We start from the raw sequence: 13,578 nt of genomic DNA, 5'->3' as shown, positions 1-13,578 counted from the left end.
GGTTCACACTTCCATATCACTGTTCATCATCAAGGGAAGTCAGGACAGAAACTCAGGGCAGAAAGCTGGAGGCAGAAGCTGATGCAGAGGCCATGCAATGCTGCTACTTATTGGCTTGTTCATTAGTCATGGCTTGCTCAGTTTTCTTTCTTATAGCACACAGGGCCACCAGCCCCCCAAAAAAGGCACCACCCACAATGGACTGGGACCTTCTCCATCAATCACTAATTAAGGAAATACCTTACAACTGAATCTTATGGAGGTATTTTCTCAATTAAAGTTCCCTCCTTTTAGATAACTCTAGCTTGTGTCAGGTTGACTAGCTAGGACAGGTGTGTGCTGATGGGGAGCGGGGGGGGGGGAGCCACATTCAGTGTTGTCCAGCCCCGATATCCCGGGCATGAGAACACTTATCCACCCTCTCACATCAGACCCATCCAAATGCAGGCTAAACTCTGAAGCATCAGGTTAAGGAGCTAGCCTGCCTGTCCCTCCAGAAAGCTCTACAGGATCTCCAAGACTCTAGATCAGCTCCTAAACATTTTGAGCCACGTATTCTTTTTATCTTAGGTGAACATTCTAGGTGTTGGCTTCCTCTAGGCTTTTCTAGAGTCTTTCAAAGCCACTCTGGTCCTCTTTCTTCCTTTCCCACTGAGATGGGGTGGTGATCCCATCAATTGCTTTGGAGTCCATCCCTTGGGCCAGCTCTCCTGGGAGATTCATCTGTGTCTCACTTACTCCTTCTGGACTGCAAAGCTGTTCTGTGAATTGTCTAGTCCTTACAACACTGTGGCGCGTTAATTTATTCCCACATTATGAGTGGGAAAACAAGGTGAAGCCAAAAACCAACCAATGAACAGCAGTAGGGTCCTCTTTAGACACAAGAGTCTGGATGGTTGATTCTGGTCTCTTTTCTATTCTATATGGCTCTTGGCAAATTCTTAACCTATGTTAAGGCTGGGTCCAGCCTTCAGATTCTGTGGCAGACTCAAAATTCATGCTCTCTCTGTCTCCTTTCCACAGAAGCACGAGGGCCTTCCTGCCTGCCCATACTGTTTTCATGGAATATGAAGTGCGAGATTGTTTCTCTATCCTTCTGGTTTCCTTTGAACCACAGTTATTATCCTGTATGGCATGTAGATATGTTATGGACTCCCCAGTGGTTTCCAAAGACTGTGAAAGTTCCCACACTCTGTGACTGAATGCCTGCCCGGGTTAGTGATAAACCTGACTGGATTGTGGCCACAGCTTGTAAAGTTTTAGGTAAAAAAACAAATAAACAAAACACCTCACATGGATTCTTTTTCTGTCAGAATATTCATGGACAGAAGACTCATTTTTACCAGATCCTAGCGACACAACACCTCACTATTTCTCAATGCGTGAAGAATTTGATCAGTTCATTTCTCCCTGGTGTGTCTGGCTAGAGAGCACAACTGTCTTTGGGGCATTTAATAACTACATTATTAAATCAAACAAGTAAAACAAGAGTGTTAAGTTCCTTAAGCCCAAGCACTGATAGCCTGTCAGCCGGTCTGATGACAGAGGTCGCTTTTAAGTGACTCTAACAGGTGCATGGAGTGTGCATGTGAGGGACATGGAGACTTTGTGCCTAGGCAGGAAGAAGCCGGATGGTTAGATTTCATCAGTTCCTCAGAATGGCATTCAGCTTAAAACTCTTCAGATATTTATTTCCACATTTTTTCACTTAATAATTTGAGACCATGGTTGCCCCAGTTATAGAAAGTAGAGACAGGTAGAAGTTACTGTTTCCTGGCTGAGGACCCTCACGGGGGGCGAGGGGGGGGGCTTTCTATTTGCCCGGCAGTAAGATGACCCCCAGCACACCCTTAGTACCAATGCAGTCTCTACTCTTCAACCCCCTGACTCCTTGCCTATTACCCTCAAGATGGACATCATCCCTAAATGGCCGTTTGATGGCGGAAGCAGGAGAATTACTGTTGGCTGTGAGAAATGGGAGGACCTGGGGGAGACAGGTTTAGAGGCAACCTTAGAACTATCCCATCAACACAGCTTTGCCCACTGAGAAGCAAGCTCAGCCATGGCCTTCGGAGAAGCCAGGCCCTTTGCAGAGCAGGCTTTGACCTACATAGTAAGGCAGCACTACCCCAATGAGATCAGAGCTGGGGACTCCCTGTGTATTCTCGTTGGCCCAGCAACAGGGGTTTCAAAATAGAGCCTGGTTCCCTCTGCTTGGCTTGTTGAAAGGGTGGGTGAATTCCTTTTCTGGGTAGTTCCTTAAATGCTGCTGAGCAGAACTGTTTGGCCCTGGGGAGTGCCCCGAGTTGGGGGTTTCTGAGTTTGCACTGGTTCCATAGACACGGCATAGCACTGTTAAGTTTTAAGCAAGCTCATTACAGGAAGGACAAAGTTTACGCAGAAATCATGAGATGTGGAGTTTCCTTTGCTTTCCTCTGCATCTTCATCCAGTGTCTGCCATGTCCTTCATGATGCCCCAGCTTTGCCCATCACACACAGCCCTGCAGAGCAGTGGAGCATGCCACCAGACTGAAGAACTGGCAAGGTAGTAGCAAGTTCAGAACCCCCGTAAATTTTATAACTGAGAACAGCATGAGTTTGAACTAGCTCCTGAACACGTTCCTGTCCTGCAGCACATGAACCGTGACACCTCACTAAGAGGACCAAGACAACTGGCCACATTAGGTAGCACAGAACCTAGAGTTCTCCATGCTAATGAGGTATCTAGATAGGCCCCTGAGTGTTTAGCCAATGAGCTTCCATTCCTGGGCATTCCTTCCTACAAAGGTATTTAATCTCTGGTTCACCCTGAGTAATGGATTTTGAACATATAAATTTTCATCCTCCATGAATAAAGCAGTTTGGATAAGCAAAAACTGTCTCCTTCATTAAGGACCACTGAGTGATGGTGGTGGTGGTGTTTCATCATACATAGCCTTGCCTAAGTCTCCCGAAGAAGGTCCTTTTGTACTCCTAGCCCTCACTCAGAGCCAGATTCCTCCCATCCCAGGTTCATCACCTGCTCATGGACCCTGATTCCCAACTCCTCATGGGTCTCAGCGGCGGCATCTGGATACACAGGAGTTTGAGAATCACAGTCTTTGTCCCAGCCCCCACTGTTTTCACCCGGAGAAACACTGGCTGGGACCCCCTATCCTAGACTGTATTTCACCTTCCCTGAGTGGCCTCGCTCCCCAGCAGTGAGGAAGAAATGCAGCCCTAACACCCCTGCATTTTGTCTCCCCAAGCAGCACATAGAAAGCATTCTGCCACCCTGGCAGTGAGGTGGAAATGCAGACCTAAATAGCCTCAGAGTGCTTGACACTCTTTCTTCTCACATGGCTTGTGAGGCACTAGGCACCAAAAGAGACTCTGCTCCGCCAGCACACAGGAGTGGAGCAAGCCCGGGCCAGGGTGGGGCAGAATTTCTGACCTGCAGCTTCTTCACTATTTATAATCCCATTTAATAAGTGATCCCTCTGGGGGCACCAGTGCAGTGTGTGTGTGTGTGTGTGTGTGTGTGTGTGTGTGTAAGGGGTGATGCTCTTCTGCCTCACACTTGTTATGGCCCGTTGTGGTGTGACAAAGTGAGTACAAGATTCATTGACTCCCCCATGAGTCAGTCTTTCCAGAGCTGTACATACAGCAGTAATACAAAATGTAAGCCAGGCTCATTCCTGTAATCCCAAACTGAGACAGGAGGATCGCTGCAAATTGAAGTTCAACTTTGGCTCCAGAATGACATTATATCTAAGAAAGAAAAACAAAAAAGGTAGCCGTGTCTAGGGATTAAAGGGCTGGATTACTTTTGGGGCATTTGTTACAGAGATCACAGGGAACTGGGGACACATTCCTCTTTTTAAAATGTAGATCTTCTGACTTGCTCATAGGAAACCAGAAACCTGGTTTGTTTTGTTTGGTTTGGATTGCTTTGTTTTTTTTTTTTTTTCAAGACAGGGTTTCTTTACGAAGTTCTGGCTATCCCTGACTCTGTTTTTTGTAGACCAGGCTAGAATTGAACTCACAGAGATCCGTCTGCCTTTGCTCACAAGTGATGGGCTTAAAGGTGTGAGCCACGACGCCCAGCTGAAATCTGGGTTTTTATGGGTTGGTGTACCACCACTTAAAATTTGGTGCATTGGGCAGAAGCACTTGATGCCTAAGAATAACTATGTAAAATGATTAGCAATCTTTCCCAGCTCCTTGACGGAGTCATATTACCTTTCTGCTATAAAAAGGACATGTGTGGATCACGTTCTGGATGGCGCATTAACAACTGGTCTCTTGACCGCTACCCAGTCACTCCAGCACGAGTACACACACATAATTAGATCATTAAAAGTGAGGCTCTGTGTATGAGAGCAAATGAGCAGTATTTGTCTCTCCAAACCCGGGCTACCTCATTTAATGTAGCATTTTCCAGGTCTACCCATTTTCATGAGAATGCCTACACAATTTGGTTTTTTTTGAGGCTATCATGTGTGGCACTCTTCTGACCTCTTCCTTTGTAAGTCTGCTATGGTTATATAGAAAATCTACTCCCCCCCCCAACTTTCTATCCCATTACTTTGCTAAGAGTATGTAAGTTCTGAGAGATTTCTGGAGACTCTTCAGGGTCTTTTAAAGACAGGGCCATGTTGCCTGCAAATGGGAATGATTGATCTTTCTAATCTTTATCACTTTTCTTTCTCTTTCATCTCTTACTGTTCTGTGACTTCAAATACTATATTTTGAACAAAAGAGGAGAAAGACAGCACCCTTGTCTTGCTTTAGATTTTACTGGAAATGCTTCCAATTCCCCCCTATTTAGTATAACGTTGGCTATTGGTTGACCATCAAGGATTAAGCAACCTATTATTCACAATTATTTCACAACAATTAATGTTGTGAAAGTGGCTACATTACCGAAAACAATGCACACATTCAACACAAGCCTCATTCAGACCTCAATGGCATCCTTCACAAGACATCGAGAAAACAACTCTAACGCTGATACAGACCCAAAGAGTCTAAGTGATCCTTAGCAGGATGTGCAGTGGGTAAGGCATAAACACATCGAATCGTGCCACAGCCCATGGTCACCATACAGCAACAGCCCAGCAGATCTCAGAGGCCCGAACAGAACCAATGACCCAGAAATAAAACACAGAGCTACAGCCAACAAAATTTTGATGATGGTGTCTATCAAACCACCCACTGCAGAAAGACAGCCTAGCTAGCAAATGTTCCAGGAAAGCCAAATCTCATGTGTAGGAGAATGAAACGAGACCTGAATGTGGGCCTGACACTTTAAAACTGCTGGAGGAAAACAGGTAAAACATCTCAAGTCCCATGAGCAAGGGTGTCCTGAAAAGAATCCCAACAGCTTATGAAATAATTCCAAGAATGGACAGATGATGCTACATGAAAAAGGAACAGACAATAGGGTGAAGGAACCCTAGAGAGTGTGGGGAAAATCTCTATCAACTACACAACGGATATCTAGAATACATAAAGAACCAAAAAAACACCTTAAACACTGAAATCTGAACCATCTAATCCACAAACAGAATCAGACTTGAAATAAGAAATACAAATGGCCAATAAATACTTGAAAAGGCATTCAAGATCCTTGGCCATTGGGGAAAAATGCAAATTAAAGCAGTTGGAATGTCTGTCATCATGAAAACAAATACTGGCAAGAATGCGGGGCAAGGGGCCTCTTATTTCCCGCTGGTGGGAAAGGCAATCTGTGCACTCACAATGGAAATCAATATGGAGATTCAAGAAAGATAAAAAAGAACTAGCATACGGACCAGCTATGCACTCAGCTGTATGTGCCCAAGGGGTTCTAAGCCAACACACCTGTGAACTTTGTTGTTGTTAAGAAAAAGAACCAGATCTGTCTATTGCCATAAACACACAGAGGCAAGAGAAAGATACAAAATGGATGGAGCTGGAGATCATGATGTAAAGCAAACTAAGGCAGACTCAGAAAGACAGTTATCTCAGATTCTCTCAAGTAGGAAATCAAGATTTCCAATTGTGAACTCCAGTCCTCTGGAAGAGCAGCAGTATACATACTTAACCACTGGAACATCTCTCCAGGCCACATAAATTTCTATTTTTAAAGAAAAAGAAGCAGTGACTATCTATTGCCATAGCCAGCTGGAAAGCCACATGTTCTAATGATGCAGTCACTACGTGGTCAGCCTGGGTCCCTGAGGGATTCTGTGGACCAGAATCCTTGACCCACCCACAGTGGATTTGCATTTGGAAAGAGAAGCCATCTCTGCTGGATTAGCTAAGACTCTGGTGTTTCAGGCATTTCTTACTGCAGCATAACCTATTCCAGACTGACTAACAAGGAAAAGTGTTCCATTAAATTTGTATATATTTAAATACATTTAGAAGATAGTACCAAGTACTTAGGAGGCAAAGTTGACAACAGCCAGCCCAGTCACATTTAAGTCCAGGCAGTAAAGGCTGCATAGTGAATATGTGAGAGGGGGGAAGGGGGGAAGAGGGCAAATGGGAGAGAGGAGAAAGGGGGGAAGAGAGAAGAGAGGGGGAGAGGAGAGAGAGAGAGGAGAGAGGGGAGAGAGAGGAGAGAGGAGAAAGAGAGGGGAGAGGAGAGGGGGAGGGGGTGGAGGGAGAGGAGAGAGGGGAGAAGAGAGAGGGGGAGGGAAAGAGAGAGAGAGGAAGAAGAAGAGAAAAGAGAAGGGAAGAGAGGAGAGGAGAGGAGAGGAGAGGAGAGGAGAGGGGAGGGGAGGGGAGGGGAGGGGAGGGGAGGGGAGGGGAGGGGAGGGGAGGGGAGAGGGAGAGACAATAATCAGAGAGAAAGGGGGGAGACCAAATGGAGCACACACTTGCAAGACAGGTATGGGACTAGTTTGTGGCGTCTGACTCATGGCCTGCCTTAGTTTACAGTATCTTTACTCTCCCTCAGAAGGAGAATCCGTCCTCTCTTTTACTTTACAGTAGAATTTCCTTTAAGTTAAGCAGTGTAACAGAAAGGCCTTCTTCCTCAGGGCTGGGAGCTACTAAGACCTGGGTGACTGCAGATGCATGCCTTGTCTCCGAGCCTCGGCTTTTCCATCTCTGCAATAAGAATATTGCTCTCCATTGGCTTTGGCATTTCCTTAGGTGCAGTGCTCGTATTCAAATGGAAAATAAGCAGGGACTGCTGTGATTGACAGTAAGGCAGTTGGCAGTGCTCGTCCACTAGAGCAGGGAGCACTAGAGCACGGAGCACTAGAGCACAGAGCGAAGGCTTAGTGCTTGTTCTCCCCGTTTTCCCTCAGCAGGTTCCTGAGGACATAGCATCAGCTACTCAGAGGAGACAGGATGGAAGCCAGGAAGCCAGCCTGGGAAGACCCTGGTTTCTTACAAGGTAAACAGAGAAGCTTGGCAGGGGAGGAGTATGGCACAGCATCCTGGGAGGACACGGAGGCATAATCTCAGGATGCAAGGGGGGGTGGGGTGGGGGGAGGAGTCGGGGGAGGAGTTGAGGGAGGAGTGGAGGCTAAGGAGGACCATTCAGCAAAACAGGCTCTTGCAATTACAGGTTGCAACTACAGGCAATAGGTCTCATGGGGGAGGGGCGTAGGGCCCTTAGAAAACAGCCTCTGTACGGGAACAACACGTGATTTAGTTGTTGTCATCAGCTCCACGGCCTTCAATGAGTCACCTGGCTTCCCTGGATGTCAAACACATCCTCCATGAGTGGTACCTCATACTGCATCCCCACTGAGCTCCAGAATGTCCCACAGATTCCGCCTCTGCCCACATTTGTTTAGCTCGCCTTGCAGAGAAGTGAAGATATTCTAGAGATACGTCTTTCAATCTGCCTATGAGACTATTTAAACAATGGACCTCAAACAAATGGGAATTTCCCCAGAAAGCACATGCTGGGAGAAGGAAAAGGGGAAGCAGAGGGGAATGCATCTCTCAGAAAGATTTCACAACCTTACAGGACCAAACTGAAGCCCAGACAAGGCTGGGTCAAAGGAGGGCAGGGCCACACCTTAAGAAGGGCATAGCCCAGACTCTCTGTTTTCACTGTACTTCAGGACCCTTGGGTAAAATGGACTTGTGGGGTTCTCTGGCTTTTGTTGTTCCTCCTCCCAATGTGGTCACATTGAATAAATCTCCTTTTTCCTGTTTTTTTTTTTTTTCTTTCTCTTTTTTTTTTTAAAAGACAGGGTTTCTCTGTGTAGCTCTGGCTGTCCTAGAACTCCCTCTGCAGAGCAGGCTGGCATCAGACTCAAGAGATCTGCCTGCCTCTGCCTTCCGAGTGTCAGGATTAAAGGCGTGCGCCAGCTCAGTTTTCCACTTTCAGTTTGGGTCTTTGAATCTGTGTACTGAGGTGGGCGGCCACAGCTGAGTAGGGGCCCAGGTTCTGACTAAGGGTTTGGTAACCAGTGAGCACGGGTTTGCCTTTAAGATTCCTCACTGGGCTGATTGGAGTGTGCTGTCACTCTCAAGCTCACAGTGTCTCAGTGAGTTGCAGTATACCTAAGGGGTGACTTAGAGACTATTGCTGTCAGGGAGAGCTTGAAGAGGGAGAACATCCACTCCTGCAGGAAGCAGAGCTGAACACTCTCTTGAACCGTCTTCCTTAGTGCTGAACCGCCCTATTCCCTGGGCAGGGTGTCCAAACACAAGCATCTCCAATGGCCTGCTTTCATCCTTTTGCAATAAAAATCCATAATCATAATCTTATCTGGAACCCAGTGCTCAGATAGATGATCCTTGGTAGAAATAGATGAAGAGAGGCCTGGCCTGCCACCCAGGCAAGTCTGAGAAGCAGCCCCTGATAGAACCAGACAGACTGCTAACTCAGCAGGGCCGCCCCCTCCCCCAGCAGCTTTGTCCAGGTCCTGCTCGCCCCCTACAGCCCAGCAGGCACAGCTCAGGCCTTTGAGCTCACGTCTCTGGCAGATAGATGCTCTCTCTGCCCCTCAGAGGAGCCTCGGGCAGTGTGGCATACCTGGCTACCTTCCCTCTATGAACAGACAATGGGTGAGTTGTCCAGACTTTCTGCTTCAGTGACTGCTCTGTTCTGCCAGCATGGGGAGGCAGCGACAGCTGGCACACAGCCTGCTGTGGAGTGACAAAGGCCACAGAAGCTTTCACAACTCCTAGGTCCGGGGCCCTTTTCCTTTTCTTCCCACAGAAGGCCGGTTCTGGTTCTTTACATCACTATGGGATCTAGTCCCTCTGGATCGGCTGCAGAAGGAGCAAGGGGTTGGCTACCACGGGGGCGGAATACTCAGGAAATGAACTTGAGTGCATCTAACAGCCTTCTATGATGAGCCTATGGGCAGCCTGCTTTGCAGTCTGTAGAGGGCCCTTCCCAAACTGTGGTGACAGTACTGTCCTCACTTGGCAATATGGGCAATGGGTCAACATCTAAAGTAAAATGTAAGTTGGTCAGTGAGACCAGACAGCTTGGCTATCTCTGCTCTCACCTGTCCTGGTACGCACGATTTGTTGATGCGAACCAATTAAGACATAAAGCAGCTTGAGCGGCAAGAAAAAGGGGACAGGGACAGGCACAGCCAAAGGCCTCCAGCAGGCCAGAAGGGAGGCAGATGCAGGCTACACTGCCCTGTACAACTGGGAAGCCTGTGCCCCCTGCTCCTAATGCTGGGGACAGGAGTCCAGACGCTGAAAACAGTGAGCCTCCAAAAGACTGTTTCAGCACCTGTCAGCCCTCACAGAGCCGGGGCTTCCCCAGAGAGCAGCCAGCTGTCTGCTGAGGGGATCCGGCTGGACACAGGCTGTCTGTCCTTAGTTGTACAGCCACCTAGATAGCCTGCTGCTTAGGCATAAACAGCAGGCAGCCACTTAGCAGCTGCCGCCCTCTCCCGCTGTTCAGTTGTAATGGCCTCTCTTCTCCCCTCCCCTGACATTACCCACCTCTGGCTCAGCCACACCCCTCCTGCTCCTGTCCATGGCTGCTCAGTCCCACCAGCTGGGAAAGCCCTGAGAGGTTGTGTACCCTGCCAGCTGGAGGTGATGGAGATCCAGGGAAGTCTGACAAAGCACAGCCATCACAATCTCCCCTCCTACCAGGGCGATTCCCCTAGCCAGGCCACCTCTGCCATGTGACCCCTATGGTCCTGGTGACCTTATATGAACCCTCTCTGCCATGTAGGCTTCCTTGGCAATGTTTCCCTTTCTCTGAAGATACAGGTCCTTGTCCTTGTCCCCTCTGCAGCCATCTCTTCTCCCTTGTGACTCGCTGGGTTAAATTGCAGCCCAGAGGCAGGGTCCCACCCACACACCTGCAGGACAGATTGCTGGTTTCTGCTGTTGCCCTCCAGTGTTCTTTCCCGTAAGCTGAGGTAATAAAGTAATTTCCAACCCTCCCTCTCCCCCTCATACAATATACTCATATTTCCTGTCCCTGCATCCCCTCCACTCCAATCCAGGCTCACTCCCTACCTATGGAAGAGACATTCATGGAGACAGGAATCCTCCCAGCTATGGTATGGGGGCCAAATGTATACTCAGTTTGCCTGGGTCCAGGAGTGCAGCCCAGCTGAGCAGCCCCCCCTGACTACTTGGTACTGGCTGCCAGGTTGTTCTCAACACTGTAATATCTGCCACACGCATGCGACCTTTGGCCTAGTCTGTGCACCATGTGCAGATGCTGGGAGAGGTTTCTCTGGAGACCAGTTGCTATGTCTTAGAATCCCTTGGGACATGGATTCCTTTGAAAACATAACACCATCATCCCCGAACAAGAAAAATGGGTGAGTGTGACTGTGCATGCATAAATACAGACACATACACCCACACACACACATACACACACGAGAGAGAGAGAGAGAGAGAGAGAGAGAGAGAGAGAGAGAGAGAATGGTGAGTGAATGAGGATGATCAGGATGCCTGAGTCCAGTTGCCCTGGATCCCAGGCTGAGAATGTCTGCTGCAGTGACTCTGAGAACCATGCTGGCTAAGATTTTCTTTGTCACTGACTTGGTGTGTGACCTCAACTGTTGTGCCACCTCTAGGTCTTGAGTTAGCTAGTTGTAGTGGCAGCTGGTATAGAGTGTCCCTGGGGCACCTAGGGGACTAACTATATCACAGCCCATCTTCGCTACTGAAGGTCAAGCAAGGGGGTGGCAGGGCTCCAATCCTATCTCAGGGTTTGTCCCAGGGGAAATCCCATAGGCAGGAAGGAGATTCGGGGAACTACAAGTTTGGGGAAACAGCAAAAGCTTTAGGCCTGTGGCTACTTCCTAGTGCTGATAGCTTACTTTTAAACAGTTTCAAGGGCTGGTGAGGAGGCGCTATGTGTAAAGTGCTTCCTGCCAAAGCCTCAGGACCTAAGTTTAATCCTCAGAAGTCATGGGAAAGCGGACAGGGAGAAACGACGCCACACAGCCACTATGACCCACAGCAAACACAGGTACATATATACATGTGCTCTCTCTCTCTCTCTCTGGTGTGTGAGTGAGTGTGCGTCTGTCTGTTTCTCAATAATAAGTAAGTAAGTAAGTAAATAAATAAATAAATAAATAAAGACAATTTCAAGCATTTTCTTCGACATACTTTTAGGTTAAACAACTCAGCCTTCCCAAAGGTCTGGGCTCAAAGCTTACCCTGACTGCATTGTATGACCCTGTCAAATCCTTTCTATTTTCAAACTGGAGTTCATCACCAGTTTAAACAACTATGACCCTAGGACTTCATCCACAATAAACACTGTCGACATTGGGCTTCAGGCTCCAGAGAGATAGTGAGGTGCCGGAGATCTCAAAGAAGAGAACGGGCCCCAAAGAATCAGGAGACAGGTGGAGTTTAGCCCTGAAACTATACGTGAGTGGCATATTGTGTAGCCCTTTGGTTATGGCCCACCGCACCAACAGCGACGGAGAAACAAGTGTCTGGATGAGTAATCATCCTAGCATTGGCTTTCCAGCTGTAAAATCTTAAGGTCTCGCTGAAACCCTCTTCCCGCCTCTAAGATCGTGTTTCTAGGAAGCTGCCTGAGAGGAGGATGAGGTGAGCACAAGTGTAGCCGGCCGTTGGATTCACGTGCCCTGCTAAGATTTAGCCCGGAAAGTACCTTATCTGGGAGATGTTAGGCGCCTTGCCACCCTCAGCCCTTGGCTGGAAGCCCGCAGTGCGCCAGGCTGGCAGGGGGAGGAGACTCGCGCACTGCGGCTGGGGGTGCAAGTGCTCAGGCTCTAGCGCCCTGCCTGATCGCGGCCCCAGGGTCGAAGGTAGGGTGCTCCAAGGATGCCCACTACCTTTGCAGTCTGAGCATCACTCACCGTTCAGTCATCGCGCGGTCCAGAGGCCACCAGCAAGAGAGTTCGCGTGCACCAGAATTGTGCCGGCACGGACTCAAGAGCCCTGCATCTGCTGCAGGGATCAAGTCCGCCCCAGCCCACCCTAGACACACCTCCTCCCGCCCCCGAACACGCCCCTCTCCGCCCTGGACACGCCCCTTCTCTCTGGTCATCTGCTTTGCCTATCAGCCCATCTCTTCTTTCCAGGGTTCTTGGTACTGATGCCCCTCAAGAAGACCCCGAGCATTTGCTCACTTGTTCGATCTTTACGGACACCACTAAGCGCTTCGCACGCCACTTAAGTCCCCAATCCTCGAGGGCGCCCTAGGACGCAAAGAGAAAGCAGTAGGAGTGGGTCCCCAGGGGCCCTCGGTCTACAGGCGGAGGCCAGGGAGCTTGGGTAACGCAGATACTTGGGTTTCAACAAAGACCTCTGCGCAGGCGCTACAGCTACTACTGTGCGCTTCCTAGGGAGGGTGGAGTGTGTGTGTTCGCGCGCCTGAAGCCCGGGACATTTATTTATTGTCCAGGTGGCACCTGCAAGCAAAGTTGTGGCTTCTCTACATTAAAAAATAGGAGCTGGTGAATTAAAAAGGTTAACTTCCTCTCTCTCGGTCGCTGTCTTCTGAGGAGATTGGCCAGTGCTGAGGCAGAGCCCCAGGCTATAGGCTGAGAGCTTAGGGAAGCTGGGCGGCTGTGAGGCAAGGGAGCTTTGTTGACTCTGTTTTATTTCATGGTTCCCAGTCCTGACCTCAGGACCTCTTGCCCTCCCTCGCAAAGTAAGTCATCTCAGCTCGGCTCACTCCCTGGTTTCTAACCCTCTTAGAGTCACAGGGCCATTTTAGAGTATGAAGTGGGACTTCTAAAAGTGTAGGTACTCACGTATTTGAAAACAGACGGCATTAGAGTCTCTGGACCCCAATGCAGCGCACCGTGCCAATTATAGCCGGCGAAGAGATGGAAAAGAGATTGTGCTCCGCCCTTTACTTCCTGTGTCACAGACTCTATTTCCCTACCTGCAGCGGGCTAAAAATGACCAGCCTGCAGTCCCTCTTCAACTTAGCTTTCACTCGTGTTCTTAGAGAGTGATCCATTCTCTGCCAACTAGGGTTTCCTGTGGTTGGTGACCTGTTGTTGGAACCCATGTTTCTTCCCACAGCCCGAAAGCATCAGAACTGAGCTCATTATTTGGGTGCTTCGAAAAGTTTTGACAAACCAAAAGCACGGAATTCCACTGTAACTCCCAACTTCTCCAATTCACCCATGTGCAACTGAAGAAGTCAACAGCCGT

The 13,578-nt window shown here is 48.8% G+C and overlaps 1 protein-coding gene across 2 annotated transcripts in view; it reads right to left on the bottom strand.

Annotated features, from left to right (window-relative positions):
• Positions 1-12,402, bottom strand: part of Rassf4 (Ras association domain family member 4) — a 40,621-nt gene extending 28,219 nt beyond the window's left edge. For both annotated transcript variants that reach the window (XM_021164777.2, XM_085840132.1), the window contains exon 1: positions 12,270-12,402. The gene's annotated coding sequence lies outside the window, so the exon portion shown is untranslated. The remainder of the gene's footprint in view (positions 1-12,269) is intronic.
• Between the last annotated feature and the right edge of the window lie 1,176 nt (positions 12,403-13,578).

Source organism: Mus caroli, unplaced genomic scaffold (assembly GCF_978045245.1).
Source record: "Mus caroli unplaced genomic scaffold, Mus_caroli_1 scaffold_7, whole genome shotgun sequence".
NCBI classification, from domain to species: Eukaryota; Metazoa; Chordata; class Mammalia; order Rodentia; family Muridae; genus Mus; species Mus caroli.
Note: the sequence above shows the minus strand (reverse complement) of the source record. Positions and strands in the feature narration are given on the sequence as shown.